A 15374-nucleotide genomic window follows, 5' to 3' on the forward strand; every position below is an offset into this window, starting at 1 on the left:
GCATGCAAGCACACGGTCAAGCACTAAAAAGTATATGTGAGTATTGAGGTGCTGCCGGCCGCAGTGGCCGAGCGGTTCTAGGCGCTTCAGTCTGGAGCCGCGCGATCGCTACGGTCTCAGGTTCGAATCCTGCCTCGGGCTTGGATGTGTGTGATGTCCTTAGGTTAGTTAGTTTTATGTAGTTCTAAGTTCTAGGGGACTGATGACCTCAGATATTAAGTCCCATAGTGCTCAGAGCCATTTGAACCATTGAGGTACTGGATAAATTATCTTGGACAGAATTATTTGATGATATTTCTCCATACGACTGATCTATTGGAGGCGGATATGGAGACAGTTTAATTTTACGAACTACGCTAACACAAGAATTGGTAACTCATACAACTAACAAATATAATTTTCTGAAGTATCTCGTAAATTTAACAAGCGTCGGTATTGTTCGTCACATAGCAGAGCAGTGGAAATTGGCGATATGCGTATCGCAGTAATAACTGTTCGAAACTCGAGATTGTCTTCAGGGAATTCGTCCCAGTGAGAAGTCACCCATTGCGCCACCGGCTGTTTACGCAAGATCGATGTAAGCGCTTCTCAGAAGCAGAGTTACAAATACACCGCTTCTCGAATATTGGAATAGGGGTGAACTTAGAAAGGAGCGTCAGAATAGCAGCTCCACACTCCACACTCCACACTGGAGTAATTTTCACATTGTGTTTTTGTAATATCAGTTTGTGAACTGACTTAAAATTAGAAACTTGGTATCTAAATATGCTTTTGGTCCCAACTACTACTGACGGTAATTGTTAGGTCTCTTTCTCCGGTGAAAATAAGATGGTTAATATTTCTGTTTTCATAGCCGTCTTCCGCAGTAACTGTTATGTATCTGTTATTATTTGTTTTTGTTTTCGTATTAAGTGTACTGTAATTTTGGAGTGTCTTACACCATACGTGTTGGGCTTTAATTCACAAAGCATCGTCACTATTCATTCTTTAAATATAGTATACGTGATATGTTTCTACGTTTCGCCGTTTAATAACAGTTTTCCTTTATTAATTTGGTTTACAATTGTCTTACGGTGTTTCGCTCCTCTTTTTTATATGTTCTGAAGCCGACAGATCTATCTCTTGTTGTTAGCAGAGGCTGAAAAACAGATAAAACTATCTGCTTTTCCACCACACGCAGTTTTTATTAGGAGTCAGTTTTTCATTTATCTGCAATGGCGTTTTCTGCACTTCACTTCAGTTCATTTTTGTCAATATTCACGAAAGTTGTCAACACAGAAATGATTTTGACTTCAGATTCCGTTAAACCCCCCCCCCCCCCCAAGAACCATGGACCTTGCCGTTGGTGGGGAGGCTTGCGTGCCTCAGCGATACAGATAGCCGTACCGTAGGTACAACCACAATGGAGGGGTATCTGTTGAGAGGCCAGACAAACGTGTGGTTCCTGAAGAGGGGCAGCAGCCTTTTCAGTAGTTGCAAGGGCAACAATCTGGATGATTGACTGATCTGGCCTAGTAACAATAAACAAAACGGCCTTGCTGTGCTGGTACTGCGAACGGCTGAAAGCAAGGGGAAACTACGGCCGTAATTTTTCCCGAGGGCATGCAGCTTTACTGTATGATTAAATGATGATGGCGTCCTCTTGGGTAAAATATTCCGGAGGTAAAATAGTCACCCATTCGGATCTCCAGGCGGGGACTAGTCAAGAGGATGTCGTTATCAGTAGAAAGAAAACTGGCGTTCTACGGATCGGAGCGTGGAATGTCAGATCCCTTAATCGGGCAGGAAGGTTAGAAAATTTAAAAAGGGAAATGGATAGGTTAAAGTTAGATATAGTGGGAATCAGTGAAGTTCGGTGGCAGGAGGAACAAGACTTCTGGTCAGGTGACTACAGGGCTAAAAACACAAAGTCAAATAGGGGTAATGCAGGAGTAGGTTTAATAAAGAATAGGAAAATAGGAATGCGGGTAAGCTACTACTAACAGCATAGTGAACGCATTATTGTGGCCAAGATAGATACGAAGCCCACACCTACTACAGTAGTACAAGTTTATATGCCAGCTAGCTCTGCAGATGAAGAAATGTATGATGAAATAAAAGAAATTATTCAAATAGTGAAGGGAGACAAAAATTTAATAGTCATGGGTGACTGGAATTCGAGTGTAGGAAAAGGGAGAGAAGGAAACGTAGTAGGTGAATATGGATTGGGGCTAAGAAATGAAAGAGGTAGCCGCCTGGTAGAATTTTGCACAGAGCACAACTTAATCATAGCTACCACTTGGTTTAAGAATCATGATAGAAGGTTGTATACATGGAAGAACCCTGGAGATACTAAAAGGTATCAGATAGATTATATAATGGTAAGACAGAGATTTAGGAACCAGGTTTTAAATTGTAAGACATTTCCAGGGGCAGATGTGGACTCTGACCACAATCTATTGGTTATGACCTGTAGATTAAAACTGAAGAAACTGCAAAAAGGTGGGAATTTAAGGAGATGGGACCTGGATAAACTGAAAGAACCAGAGGTTGTACAGAGTTTCAGGGAGGGCATAAGTGAACAATTGACAGGAATGGGGAAAAGAAATACAGTAGAAGAAGAATGGGTAGCTTTGAGGGATGAAGTAGTGAAGGCAGCAGAGGATCAAGTAGGTAAGAAGACGAGGGCTAGTAGAAATCCTTGGGTAACAGAAGAAATATTGAATTTAATTGATGAAAGGAGAAAATATAAAAATGCAGTAAATGAAGCAGGCAAAAAGGAATACAAACGTCTCAAAAATGAGATCGACAGGAAGTGCAAAATGGCTAAGCAGGGATGGCTAGAGGACAAATGTAAGGATGTAGAGGCTTATCTCACTACGGGTAAGATAGATACTGGCTACAGGAAAATTAAGGAGACCTTTGGAGATAAGAGAACCACTTGTATGAACATCAAGAGCTCAGTTGGAAACCCAGTTCTGAGCAAAGAAGAGAAAGCAGAAAGGTGGAAGGAGTATATAGAGGGTCTATACAAGGGCGATGTACTTGAGGACAATATTATGGAAATGGAAGAGGATGTAGATGAAGATGAAATGGGAGATACGATACTGCGTGAAGAGTTTGACAGAGCACTTAAAGACCTGAGACCAAACAAGGCCCCCGGAGTAGACAACATTCCATTGGAACTACTGACGGCCTTGGGAGAGCCAGTCCTGACAAAACTCTACCATCCGGTGAGCAAGATGTATGAAACAGGCGAAATACCCTCAGACTTCAAGAAGAATATAATAATTCCAATCCCAAAGAAAGCAGGTGTTGACAGATGTGAAAATTACCGAACAATCAGTTTAATAAGCCACAGCTGCAAAATACTAACACGAATTCTTTACAGACGAATGGAAAAACTAGTAGAAGCTGACCTCGGGGAAGATCAGTTTGGATTCCGTAGAAATACTGGAACACGTGAGGCAATATTGACCTTACGACTTATCTTAGAAGAAAGATTAAGGAAAGGCAAACCTACGTTTCTAGCATTTGTAGACTTAGAGAAAGCTTTTGACAATGTTGACTGGAATACTCTCTTTCAAATTCTAAAGGTGGCAGGGGTAAAATACAGGGAGCGAAAGGCTATTTACAATTTGTACAGAAACCAGATGGCTGTTATAGGAGTCGAGGGACATGAAAGGGAAGCAGTGGTTGGGAAGGGAGTAAGACAGGGTTGTAGCCTCTCCTAGATGTTATTCAATCTGTGTATTGAGCAAGCAGTAAAGGAAATAAAAGAAACGTTCGGAGTAGGTATTAAAATCCATGGAGAAGAACTTTGAGGTTCGCCGATGACATTGTAATTCTGTCAGAGACAGCAAAGGACTTGGAAGAGCAGTTGAACGGAATGGACGGTGTCTTGAAAGGAGGATATAAGATGAACATCAACAAAAGCAAAACGAGGATAATGGAATGTAGTCGAATTAAGTAGGGTGATGTTGTGAGACACTTAAAGTAGTAAAGGAGTTTTTCTATTTGGGGAGCAAAATAACTGATGATGGTCGAAGTAGAGAGGATATAAAATGTAGATTGGCAATGGCAAGGAAAGCGTTTCTGAATAAGAGAAGTTAGTTAACATTGAGTATAGATTTAAGTGTCACGAAGTCATTTCTGAAAGTATTTGTATGGAGTGTAGCCTTGTATGGAAGTGAAACATGGACGGTAAATAGTTTGGAGAAGAAGAGAATAGAAGCTTTCGAAATGTGGTGCTACAGAAGAATGCTGAAGATTAGATGGGTAGATCACATAACTAATGAGGAAGTATTGAATAGGATTGGGGAGAAGAGAAGTTTGTGGCACAACGTGACCAGAAGAAGGGATCGGTTGGTAGGACATGTTCTGAGGCATCAAGGGATCACCAATTTAGTATTGGAGGGCAGCGTGGAAGGTAAAAATCGTAGGGGGAGACCAAGAGATGAATACACTAAGCAGATTCAGAAGGATGTAAGTTGCAGTAGGTACTGGGAAATGAAGAAGCTTGCACAGGATAGAGTAGCATGGAGAGCTGCATCAAACCAGTCTCAGAACTGAAGACCACAACAAAGACGGAAAAACCTGTCGGCTTCAGGAGACATAAAAAGAGGAATAAACACCTTAAGCAAAGTCTACACCAAATTTATAAAGAAAAACTATTTTTAATCTGCAAACAGCATAACTTAGAAACTTGATATGTATGCTGTAGTTACAGAATGCAAGTTGTAAATAAAAGCGAAATGTATCTGATGTCAAAAGGCTATATATCTGCGTTACACTTACGACAGAAAAAAGCAAATGTTAATTTGTATATTTATTTTATAAATTTCATTGTATCAGCTCGCATGGTGTTGTCGAACATCAGCTGAAAATTTAAAGGTAATAAGCAGTCGGTGTCCTGTCGGGTACCAGTTTGCACAATGGAAGCCTCCTACGGCCTTTTTTTCCCCGTGCTGTCTTGTTTTGCGAGACTTTTAAAGTGAATCCGCCTTTCAAAGCTAGGTGATGGAAAAATATAGGAGAAAGTTATGTAACTCTTTCAATTTGAGTTGCGAGTAAACTGATGTCATTATGTACGATAAACCATCCATCAGTAATATTAGGGGGTTATGAGGACAGTTAGATATATAATTTTTCGCATAAGCTGAACGATTCTTATCAGTGTATCAACGAAATAGGTTTCTGAAACTACTGTTGAAACAGTAAAACGATGAATAACTCCCTCCGTGCTAGAAAACATTAACTTACCACCCGATGGAAGCCTTGTCGTGGAGTTAGGTCCGTACTAAGACGTCGTCACGCTGTATACGGATGAAAGTTGTTGGAGTACTGATGAACAAAGAGTTCAAACCTAGTGGTGTGAGAAAATCGCACCATGAAATGACGAGGGGGAGGGGGGGGGGGGGCGAGAACCAGTTTTCACGAATTTTTTATGTCTTTGAAGGCTTCTAACGAAACTCTGTAATGATGGCGGAAAACCATTATGATGATCAGCATCAGAATTTTTAAGAATACGTTAATCTTCAAAAGTTCGTTTTAGTATGCGAAAACCTTTATATCGTAAGGTGTAAAACTGGAATTTGATTCAGGTACTCCACCCGTCATCAATTGCGTGATCAGTTTTCTTATTCTTTTGTTTTATTTTGATACAGTTCGTAAACTTCATCGTGTTTTGTTTAATGTGAAAAGTCTCTTCACTTTTCATGTGACTGACATATGATGAAGACTGGTACGAACTGAATCTTGTGCCTCTGAGCAGACTATATTGCCATTGTGTTGTAATACATTACAGTATAGCTGCCCCCAGATTTTTCCACAATAAAAAAACATCATAAAAGCATTGGGAGACGTACTGTCAGTAACAGTTTACTCAGGAAGTGTCTACGGTGGAGCATCATATTTCCGTGTGACATTCGGACAGTTTCTTTTGTTTTGACTGTGGTTAACTCGGGTGTACTGAAACATTTCCTCGCACTTGATGCAGTACCCGCACTACATATCACGCAGCATGTAAGACGCAACTGCCACGTTCACGAATAAAAACCGTAACGTTGATACTCTTTTCTCTAAGTAAGATACACCAGAAACACATCAAGGTGAAAGAGAAAGCCTGTTCATTTGAAGGAACATATGCTGCAGGAATAGATTCTTATACGTCGTCCAATGTAGATGACTGCTTCGGGCACAGTTGGTTTGACACACTTACCGAAATAATCTCAGTACACGGTTCAGTTTAATGTTCGCGGTGGCTATTTAGAACATACTCTGCATACTCAAAGTGCTCTCCACACAACAGTAGGGAATTATGTATTTACACTAGTCAGTTGCATAAATCCATTTTATCCTTGGACGGTAACGCACTGTGGTTATTTACAACACTGTTTTTATTGACGCTACAGTACGACTGATAGCATATAGGCCGCCGTAATACTTTTAGATTGTCTAATGATGATCGTTTCGACGAAACCTGGAAGCAGATTTAAGTTTTATATTAGAAGCTGCTCTTGGTGGAATGTAAACACGCCTTTCTTTAAGTATGCACGTGGTATATGACACTACTTGAACAAAATAGGTTTAGTGATTGTATGCGACAAGTTAAAACTGTGTGCCAGGCCAAGAATCGAACACGGATCGTTGACTGTAGTAGGGACATAGCCATTGCAGCACGACTCATGAGCGCCCGCACCCGCACACACACACACACACACACACACACACACACACACACACACACACATTTAATTCTCACAGAAGCCTTAAGTTCGGCAGGAATTATAGTACCTTGGCCGTCATACCCGTGTAGCATTGGACGCATACCAGAGCAGTGTCCACACAACGGAGCTAAAAAAAAAAAAAAGTTCAAATGGCTCTAAGCACAATGCGACTTAACATCTGAGGTCAACAGTCCCCTAGACTTGTAACTACTTAAACCTAACTAACCTAAGAACCTATGGACATCACACACATCAATGCCCGAGGCAGGATTCGAACCTGCGACCGTAGCAGCAGCGCAGCTCTGGACTGAAGCGCTTAGAACAGCTCGGCCACAGCGGCCTGCACAACGGAGCAATGCGTTTGAGATTCAAGCCTCGCGCCGTCGGACAGACAGATTTCGATTCGTCCCACCATAATTACTAATTTATCAATAGCATCCGTCATAACATATTACGCACAAAAGTCGTCTTCTTACTTTAAAATCGTTCACTATACCTAGGCTGTTGTTGTAGGGAGAAATGTAATAAACGAAAAAACAGCCCTTTGCAACAACACCCTCTTCACTGCTCTGAGAGAACTGACCACGCATACAGAAGAGAAAGCACACTCACTCAAAAGAACCACTTCCCCATCACATACAGAGACATAAATAAGGAACTGAAGTTGTCGTAACTTCCGCTACAGTTTTCATAGTCTTCTCGCAACTTGCAATACACCTCTCGCGACACACGCGAGCAGCAATATGGCGTAATGTTCTCGATCATAAACAAAGTGCGAAAGTTTTGTTTTTCTGTGTATAGAATCAGCTAGATGCCGTATAACAAACATGAGCTAAGTAACAGCCCAGTACACACCAAAAACTGTATTCCACAACACTACCGCAAACCCAAGTGTATAGCGCTCACATACTAAGTTCACCTTTTAGTATTTGTTTACTGACAGCCGCTCACACAATTGGAGATGACACGATGTAATAGGCAACAGGCAAAAGCACAGTAAATATTCTGCAGACAGCGACAATAATTCTTAAAAACATGCCATAACATACAATAAATAAGTTAGTATGAAAGTATCCACAGAATACTATATTTCAAAAAACGAACAGTGTAAATGTAATAATGTGTTACTGTGTTTGTATAACTATGCAATTTTCTGACATCGCATGCAAGGCAACCGGTAACTGTCAGCAAACGCTTCTTACAGAATCCCTCGTAGCACCGTTGTTACGCGTTGCTGAATATCAGCATCGTTACTGGAGATCATACATGGTGCTACCAAAGCGATGCGGAAACCAAGCGACAGGCGACGGCATTCTGTTCATAGTCTTTCTCGCCTCGGCTGACACAATCCAATATTACGACGACGTTGGTTGCTCTTCTCGACAGCATGGGCTAGACCTATCATGAATTTCAGCCCAAGGAAGGCGGGGAAGGCGATGAACAGCACGCCGTTGACTGGCGCTCGGTGTCCTGATCATAGGGATAGCATCAGCTCTCATCTGCCGCAATGAAGCGAATATACATCAATGCATAACCACGGAGCTGCGAGCGGTTCCACAGCAACTCAGGTTACCTTTCATTAGGAATGTGGGTGCTCTCAACGCTTGTGATATGACTTTCAGATGGTAGAGCACATCAGTCATCCTTTTACGTTTTATTAGGCAAATCTAGATTCGGCTAATGCCTGGCCATTATCAGTGCACTATTTCATAGTATCAATGTATGTCCTAGTACGTTAGTCCCCTGTTGTTCGGGATTCTGTGACAGTTCGTTCACGACTACTTCAACAACATGTCACTGAGGTGCTAGGACATGCATTGATACTATGAAATAGTGCATTGATAATGGCTAGGCAGTAGCCGAAATCTAGATTTGCCTGATAAAACCTGAAAGAAAAGGACGACGGTTTGCTGTGCTCTGTCATTTGGAAGTCAACAACAAGTATTTGGTGGCAGTCTCCAACAGCTGTACAAGCGGTGTTAGAAGTGTGTTGTAGCTAATGCGGATTACTCTGAACGCCAGTGATGGTATTTTGTTTGTAACTCTTGTTTCGTTTATTTCCGGAACGGTTCACCGAACTTTTCAAATACACCTTGTATGATTACTTCTGTTCTGTGTAATATACTCGCTTGCGAAGTACGAAAGAGTCAAAAATGGTTCAAATGGCTCTGAGCACTATGGGACTTAGCTTCTGAGGTCATTAGTCCCCTAGAACTTAAACTACTTAAACCTAACTAACCTAAGGACATCACACACATCAATGCCCGAGGCAGGATTCGAACCTGTGACCGTAGCGGTCGCGCGGTTCCAGACTGTAGCGCCTAGAACCGCTCGGCCACTCCGGCCGGCCGAAAGAGTCATTCTTTGTTTACCACTAAAACTTGTCTTTAAAGTCACTAACAAACCCGGTATTGCCATTCCCCCTCTGCATGTTCAGAACAATTTTGGAAGTTTTTTCTGGAACAGTTTTTTCTAGCTCCTGCAGTAAGTCGAAATTTGTTTCTTTAATTTCTCCTGTAACGAATGTTCTGTTGTGTTCCCTTAACTAACTTTTATCAAGTTGCCCTTCTCACCTAGTCTGAATGTGTACTAATCTTCGTTGTAACTAGTCTGGAACGTCCTCCCTATATGTCTGTTATATCTTCTACCTCATGATGTATATAGTATCTTGTTTTCAACCATTTTCTCAAACTTTTTCCTCCTGCATCTACATGTGTGTACTTCACAACCCTGGAGGTTTTCGGTATTATTCCATTGCATATTCAGCGAGGAAAAAGTAACAGTCGGTACGCCTCTGCACCATAATCATTTTTATCGGCCTCCCACGATCCCTAAGCGTTTTACGAAATGGAAGCAGCAGACTGGTCGCGCATTGCCCTGCAAACACGGGTTCTCTGAACTTACTTGACAGGGTTTCGCAAGAATTACTTCGTATTTGTTCTGTGGATTAGGTTACCCGACCTTTTCTGTTACGCTTTACTATTGGCTATATTGGCCTATAGCTATTCTTGCAGGGCGCCTCTGATTTCGTTCCATGTCAATTGCTGTAGCTTATTTAATATTAATTGCAAATACGGGAACAATACTCTAGAATAGTAAATACTGAAAACATACTCTTGAACTGGTCGTTCTAGGTTTTGATACGCATTTTCTTTACAGCTGCATTGTAACCATCTCATGCACTATACTTCACTGCATGGGTCGTTCGAGAAAGAATTTTTAATGTTGTAGATCTGAGAGACATTTGTTGCTTTTATTTAAATTTTACCATGATGACCAATTTATCTTTAATTTGAGCTCCCTAACTGTTTCCTCCCGTCTACTTGCTTAACAAGTAACATTTTGCAGCATTTCTGCTCAGCCTCGTATCTCTGTGAGCACACCGGAAATCGGTAGGTGAGGCACCACATTAGCAAGGCCGGCGTAGGGGACAGCTGACTGAAGCGGACGCAGTCTGCTGTCGACACGCGAGTTGAGAAAGGAACTGTAATGGTCTTTTGTAAAATAAGAGGGGGGGCTTTTATGCGGGATTTTTTAGATTGTGAAGGTTACAATGCGTGTGTTAGTAGTTTACGTGACGTACTTTCAATTATCTCGAAACACTTTGCGGTTGTATCTGAACATTGCCGTAAAGTGTGTCGTATGCTGCTGAGCTATAACGACTGCATGTGACAGCCGCTACTTAACAACCGTAGACATGAATAACGGTATCAACAGATGAAACGTATAAGACATTGAGGTACCAGAAAGACATGGCTGAAACAAGGATAGCCAATATAAACTATAGAGTCAGGGAAAAGTTCAGTTACAAAATTGGAATCCATGGGGAAACTATTTTCAGATCAGCTACCTTTATTGAGTCACCTGTCGAATCATAATAAGTTTCAGAACATATCTCTCCATTGTGAAGTGAGTACCAACAAGTTTCAGGTCAGAATAAAATATTTCTCTTTTACGTAGAGCATCACCGGTTTACTATTAAGCCGATATCTATCGTAAGCTACTGTGTACAGTTTATAAAAATACTTTGTACATCTTTCGTATGTAATTTGTTGTCTGTTCTGATGTGGAACCAAGGCCAAAGATGTTGCCATAAAGAGTATGGGTTTCCAGAAGTCAACGTAGCGAAATTCGTGGACGCAGCTCAGCATTGGTAAAACGTTATATCAATATATTTAAATCTGTGACAGTCATATATCACGAAGAGGGACCTGACCTCACCTCTCATCGATTTCGACAAACTTAAATTTACTACTCGTGGCAACTGGAATTTAACTCGTGTGAAAGTATGTAGGTCACTAGACTACCGCTTTCCAAAAAGTCGATGCTAATGTTCATGACGCAGGATCACTTTAAGGCCAGGTGGAATAGTCATAACAGTTCATATTTCAAAAAATGGCTCTAAGCACTATGGGACTTAACATCTGAGGTCATCAGCCCCATAGACTTAGAACTACTTAAACTAATTAACCTAAGGACATCACACCCATCCATGCCCGAGGCAGGACTCTAACCTGCCACCGTAGCAGCAGCGCGGTTCCGGACTGAAGCGCCTAGAACCGCTCGGTCACAGCTGCAGGCTAAAAATTTCTGAGAAATCTCAGAGTTTGCGATTTCAGTAAATTACGGATGTACTTGCAGGGATGTTCTTTCGCTGGAGCACCTGAGAAAACTTGTGTACTTATGGGCTTCGTAAGCAGTTCTGTATTTGCAGTATTTTTTACGCTTTGTCAAATTTTTAATTAAATTAAGTATTGTTCTTTGAAACAAGAAAGATTTTACAATGTTTGAGGAAAGGGAGAAACAGAAGACAGCGAAAGAAAGATACTAGCAACAGTTGCGTAACACGTGACCGATTTTCTGTCTTCGCATTCCCTAAAAAAGGGATAACATAGTTCGTGAGAGAAATACGAATAACCCAGAACATCTACCAACGTTCAATCGTCAAAATTGTAGGCAAGTACGACAATTATTTTTTTCCCTCTCGTTGTAACAGTTCTTTAATAGAAGTAGTAATAAACAAATTTTGCTATAGATTTCTCTCTCTTCACAAAAAGTAAAAGACACTGCTGACAGAGCGTTTCCAACCCCTCAGGAACGGACGTTTACTGAACTAAAGACAAGTCTTACACCGCCCGACTAGCGCCCGACTCAGCAAGAGATTTTACCTGAATGACATCTCATAAATATACCAGTTACTTGGAAACTGTTACGCAGCAGTCATGATACAGACACGAAATGTCTTTATTTTCGAGTGCTCTAATGATTTCTTTTGGCTCAACACGGATACTGTGACGTGAATTTTGACCTTGATTTCCTATATTGCGAGACGTAAGCATACTGACCTAAAGTCTGTCACAGGAGTCATTCTGAAGTGGCCACTAACTGGTATGCCAAATTTTATTGCCTCCGTAGTGCTGCTAAATAACTTGCTATGGGGAATTAAAACTAAAATTTAAGCCAGCATCTTCTGATGTAGTTACTAGGCATTGTAGCCACTCAAAACAATGATAATCCGATGCACTAATGGACGTATAGGACGTCGGTCATTATTAGCAGTGGCTAATGAAGTTGCATCGCAATCAACGTTATATCAATACATTACTCGTACCATTGTCTAAATTACAATACTGTCTCAGTTTGACTGTTCTTAACTTTTCTTTTGGCCTCATTTATAATGTATGCTCTATGGCAGTTTTAAAGTGATTCATCATTGTCCTTTGGTAACAAGGCACATTCCATGCCACAGCTCGTGTAAAGAGCATCAGAGATAACATCTGACCATACAGCGAACTACATGTCAACACCACTTATACGTTACGACAAAACAGCGTTAGCTCCAACTCAACACCAGCCGTACTCACATCGGAACACTGGCCACACTGCATCACGTGATACGTTGTATAAGTAGCGTTGACATGATGTGCTCTACTGCCAGACGTTCCATATGATGCTGTTTACATGTGATGTGGCATGCTGTACGACTAATTATCATAGGATAAGGTTGAGTCAGGTGGAAATGGGAGTAGAAATTGATAAAGTGTCCAAAAGGAAAGATAATAACAGCCAAATGTCGAGACAATATTCACGAGAGATATGCACATTGTCTTTTAAACAGTAATTTGGGGTTACAATTCAGTAACAATCATTAAACTACATCGTGTACCACCAAATGAGCACCAATTTGTTATAAGCCAACATTCTCCGATGTGGTTACGATGCATAGTAACCACATCAGAGGTGCTGATTTACGACAACCTGATGTACTTCCCGAGGTACACGACATGGACTGGACACAAATCTACATCAGCATACATACTCCGCAAGCCAGCATTCAGTGCTTGGCGGAGGGTACCTTGTGCCACTGCTATTCATCTCTTCTCCTGTTCCACTCTCAAACAGAGCGATGGAGAAACTATTGTCTATATGTATCTGTAAGAGGTCTAATTTCAACTATCATCATGGTCGTTAAGCGAGGCTTACGATGTCGGGAGTAGAATCATTCTGCAGTTGGTCGCGAATCCCGGTTCTCTAAACATTCTCAATAGTTTTACGCGAAAAAAACGTCGTCTTTCTTACAGTGATTTCCATTTCAATTTCGGGAGGACGACGGTTAAATCCCGCGTCCGGCCATCCTGATTTAGGTTTTCCGTGATTTCTCTAAATCACTCCAGGCACATGCTGGGATGGTTCCTCTGAAAGGGCACGGCCGACTTCCTTCCCCATCCTTCCCTACTCTGATGAGACCGATGACCACGCTGTCTGGTCTCCTTCCTCAAACAACCAACCAACCATCCATTTCAATTCCTGAAGCATCTCCGTAAGCACTTGGGTGTTCATCGAACTTACCAGTAACAAATCCAGCATCATGCCTCTGATTTGTTTCGACGTATTCCTTTAATTCGAGTTGGTGCGGATGCCAAACAGCCAAACAGTACCCAAGAATGGGTCGCCCTAGTGTTCTATGCACTGTATCCATTGTAGACGAGTTACACTTCCCTAACATTCCGCTAATAAACTAAGGTAGAAAATTTGCCTTTCCTATTACCAACCTTACGTATTCGCTCCACTTCATATCGGTCGACAACTTTGCGCCTAGATACTGAATTGATGTGGTGGCCTCAAGTAGCACACATAATACTGTGTTCCAATATTCCATGATTGTTTTTCGTACTGACCTGTGCTGATTCCCACTTTTTCACTTTTAGATCAAGCTGCCGGGCATCATAAAAAAGCAAGCACTCCGTCTTCAGGCCACAAGTGGTCCATCGGGACCATCCGACCGCCGTGTCATCCACAGTTGAGGATGCGGATAGGAGGGGCGTGTGATCAGCACACCGCTCTCCCGGTCGTTACGATGGTTTTCTTTGACCGGAGCCGCCAGTATTCGGTCGAGTAGCTCCTCAGTTGGCATAACGAGGCTGAGTGCACCCCGAAAAATGGCAACAGCACATGGCGACCCGGTTGGTCACCCATCCAAGTGCCGACCACTCCCGACAGCGCTTAACTTCGGTGATCTGACGGGAACCGGTGTATCCACTGCGGCAAGGCCGTTTGCCGAGCATCATACCAAATAGAAATTCCGTCCTGCATCCCGTATCCTTCTACAGTCATTCAAAGACGTCACTTTCCCGTTCACTACCGCATTGTCAGCAAACAGTCGCAGATTGCTGCTCAGTATATCCACTAGATAGTTTATACACGGGAAGATATTCAGCTGCCCCTAACAATGGATTTCGTGCAACCCACAGCGACTTGATATATCACGAGCAAGATTTTCCTGTTCTCTCCTTCGCTATGTGCAAACTGTTAGTCCCATAGAGAAAAAATGAACATGACCATTACGTAGGAAACTTAATGCATTTAAATTGTGAACTGGGATTAGCTTTCGCTGGAGTCCATATTTTTCGAATTATTCAAGAAAAACGTACAAAAGTGATCTTCAGCGGCCTTTTTTTTTAAATAACTCGAGAACCGTGGCCTCTAGCGAAACCTCGAACCTGTAAAAAATTGAACTTCATTAAATTTTCTATAAAAGGTTTCCGTTAATTTTTTGTGTAGTGCTAACAGTTCGCGTGTTGCGACGAGAGAATATAAAAATCTCGTACCTGTTTTTTGAAGGCATTGCGGATGTGTTAGATCCATAGGTAGGGACAGTTGAATTACAAGAAAAACAAGAGCGGTTCTATGACACTTCCCTGGCGTATTCCTGACAGTAGCTACAAAGGAGACTGCTTATAAATTACTCATGCGGCGCATCCTACAATGTTACTGAAGTGTGTGTCACCCATGCCAAACAGGACTAAGTGCGGCTGTAGAAGGTATACGGACAAGGGCTAGAGGAATGGTCGCAGAGTTGTGAGAGAGTCTCACAAATATGCCGAAGAAACTAAATAGGCGGACACCTCAAGACGGAAGCAAAGTACCCCGAGAATGCCTACTTACAAATGTTCAAGAGCCGACTTTGAATTATGACTCTAGAAATATATTGTAATTTCGTACTTATCGCTCCCCCCATGGGGTCGTGAGTTCAAAGTTAGATTATTTACAGTGCGGACAGAGGCAGTTACAGAGTCATTCGTCCCGCGCCCCATATGTAAATGCAAAGGGAGGAAGCCCACATAACGGGTACAAGAGGAAGTGCCATCTTCCGTCTACTGCAGAGTG

General features: G+C 41.9%; 1 pseudogene; it reads right to left on the reverse strand.

Moving 5' to 3' along the window:
• Positions 1-14148: 14148 nt before the first annotated feature.
• Positions 14149-14265, reverse strand: LOC126204764 (5S ribosomal RNA; annotated as a pseudogene).
• Between the last annotated feature and the right edge of the window lie 1109 nt (positions 14266-15374).

This window comes from Schistocerca nitens, chromosome 9, assembly GCF_023898315.1.
Source record: "Schistocerca nitens isolate TAMUIC-IGC-003100 chromosome 9, iqSchNite1.1, whole genome shotgun sequence".
In the NCBI taxonomy this organism is placed as follows: domain Eukaryota; kingdom Metazoa; phylum Arthropoda; class Insecta; order Orthoptera; family Acrididae; genus Schistocerca; species Schistocerca nitens.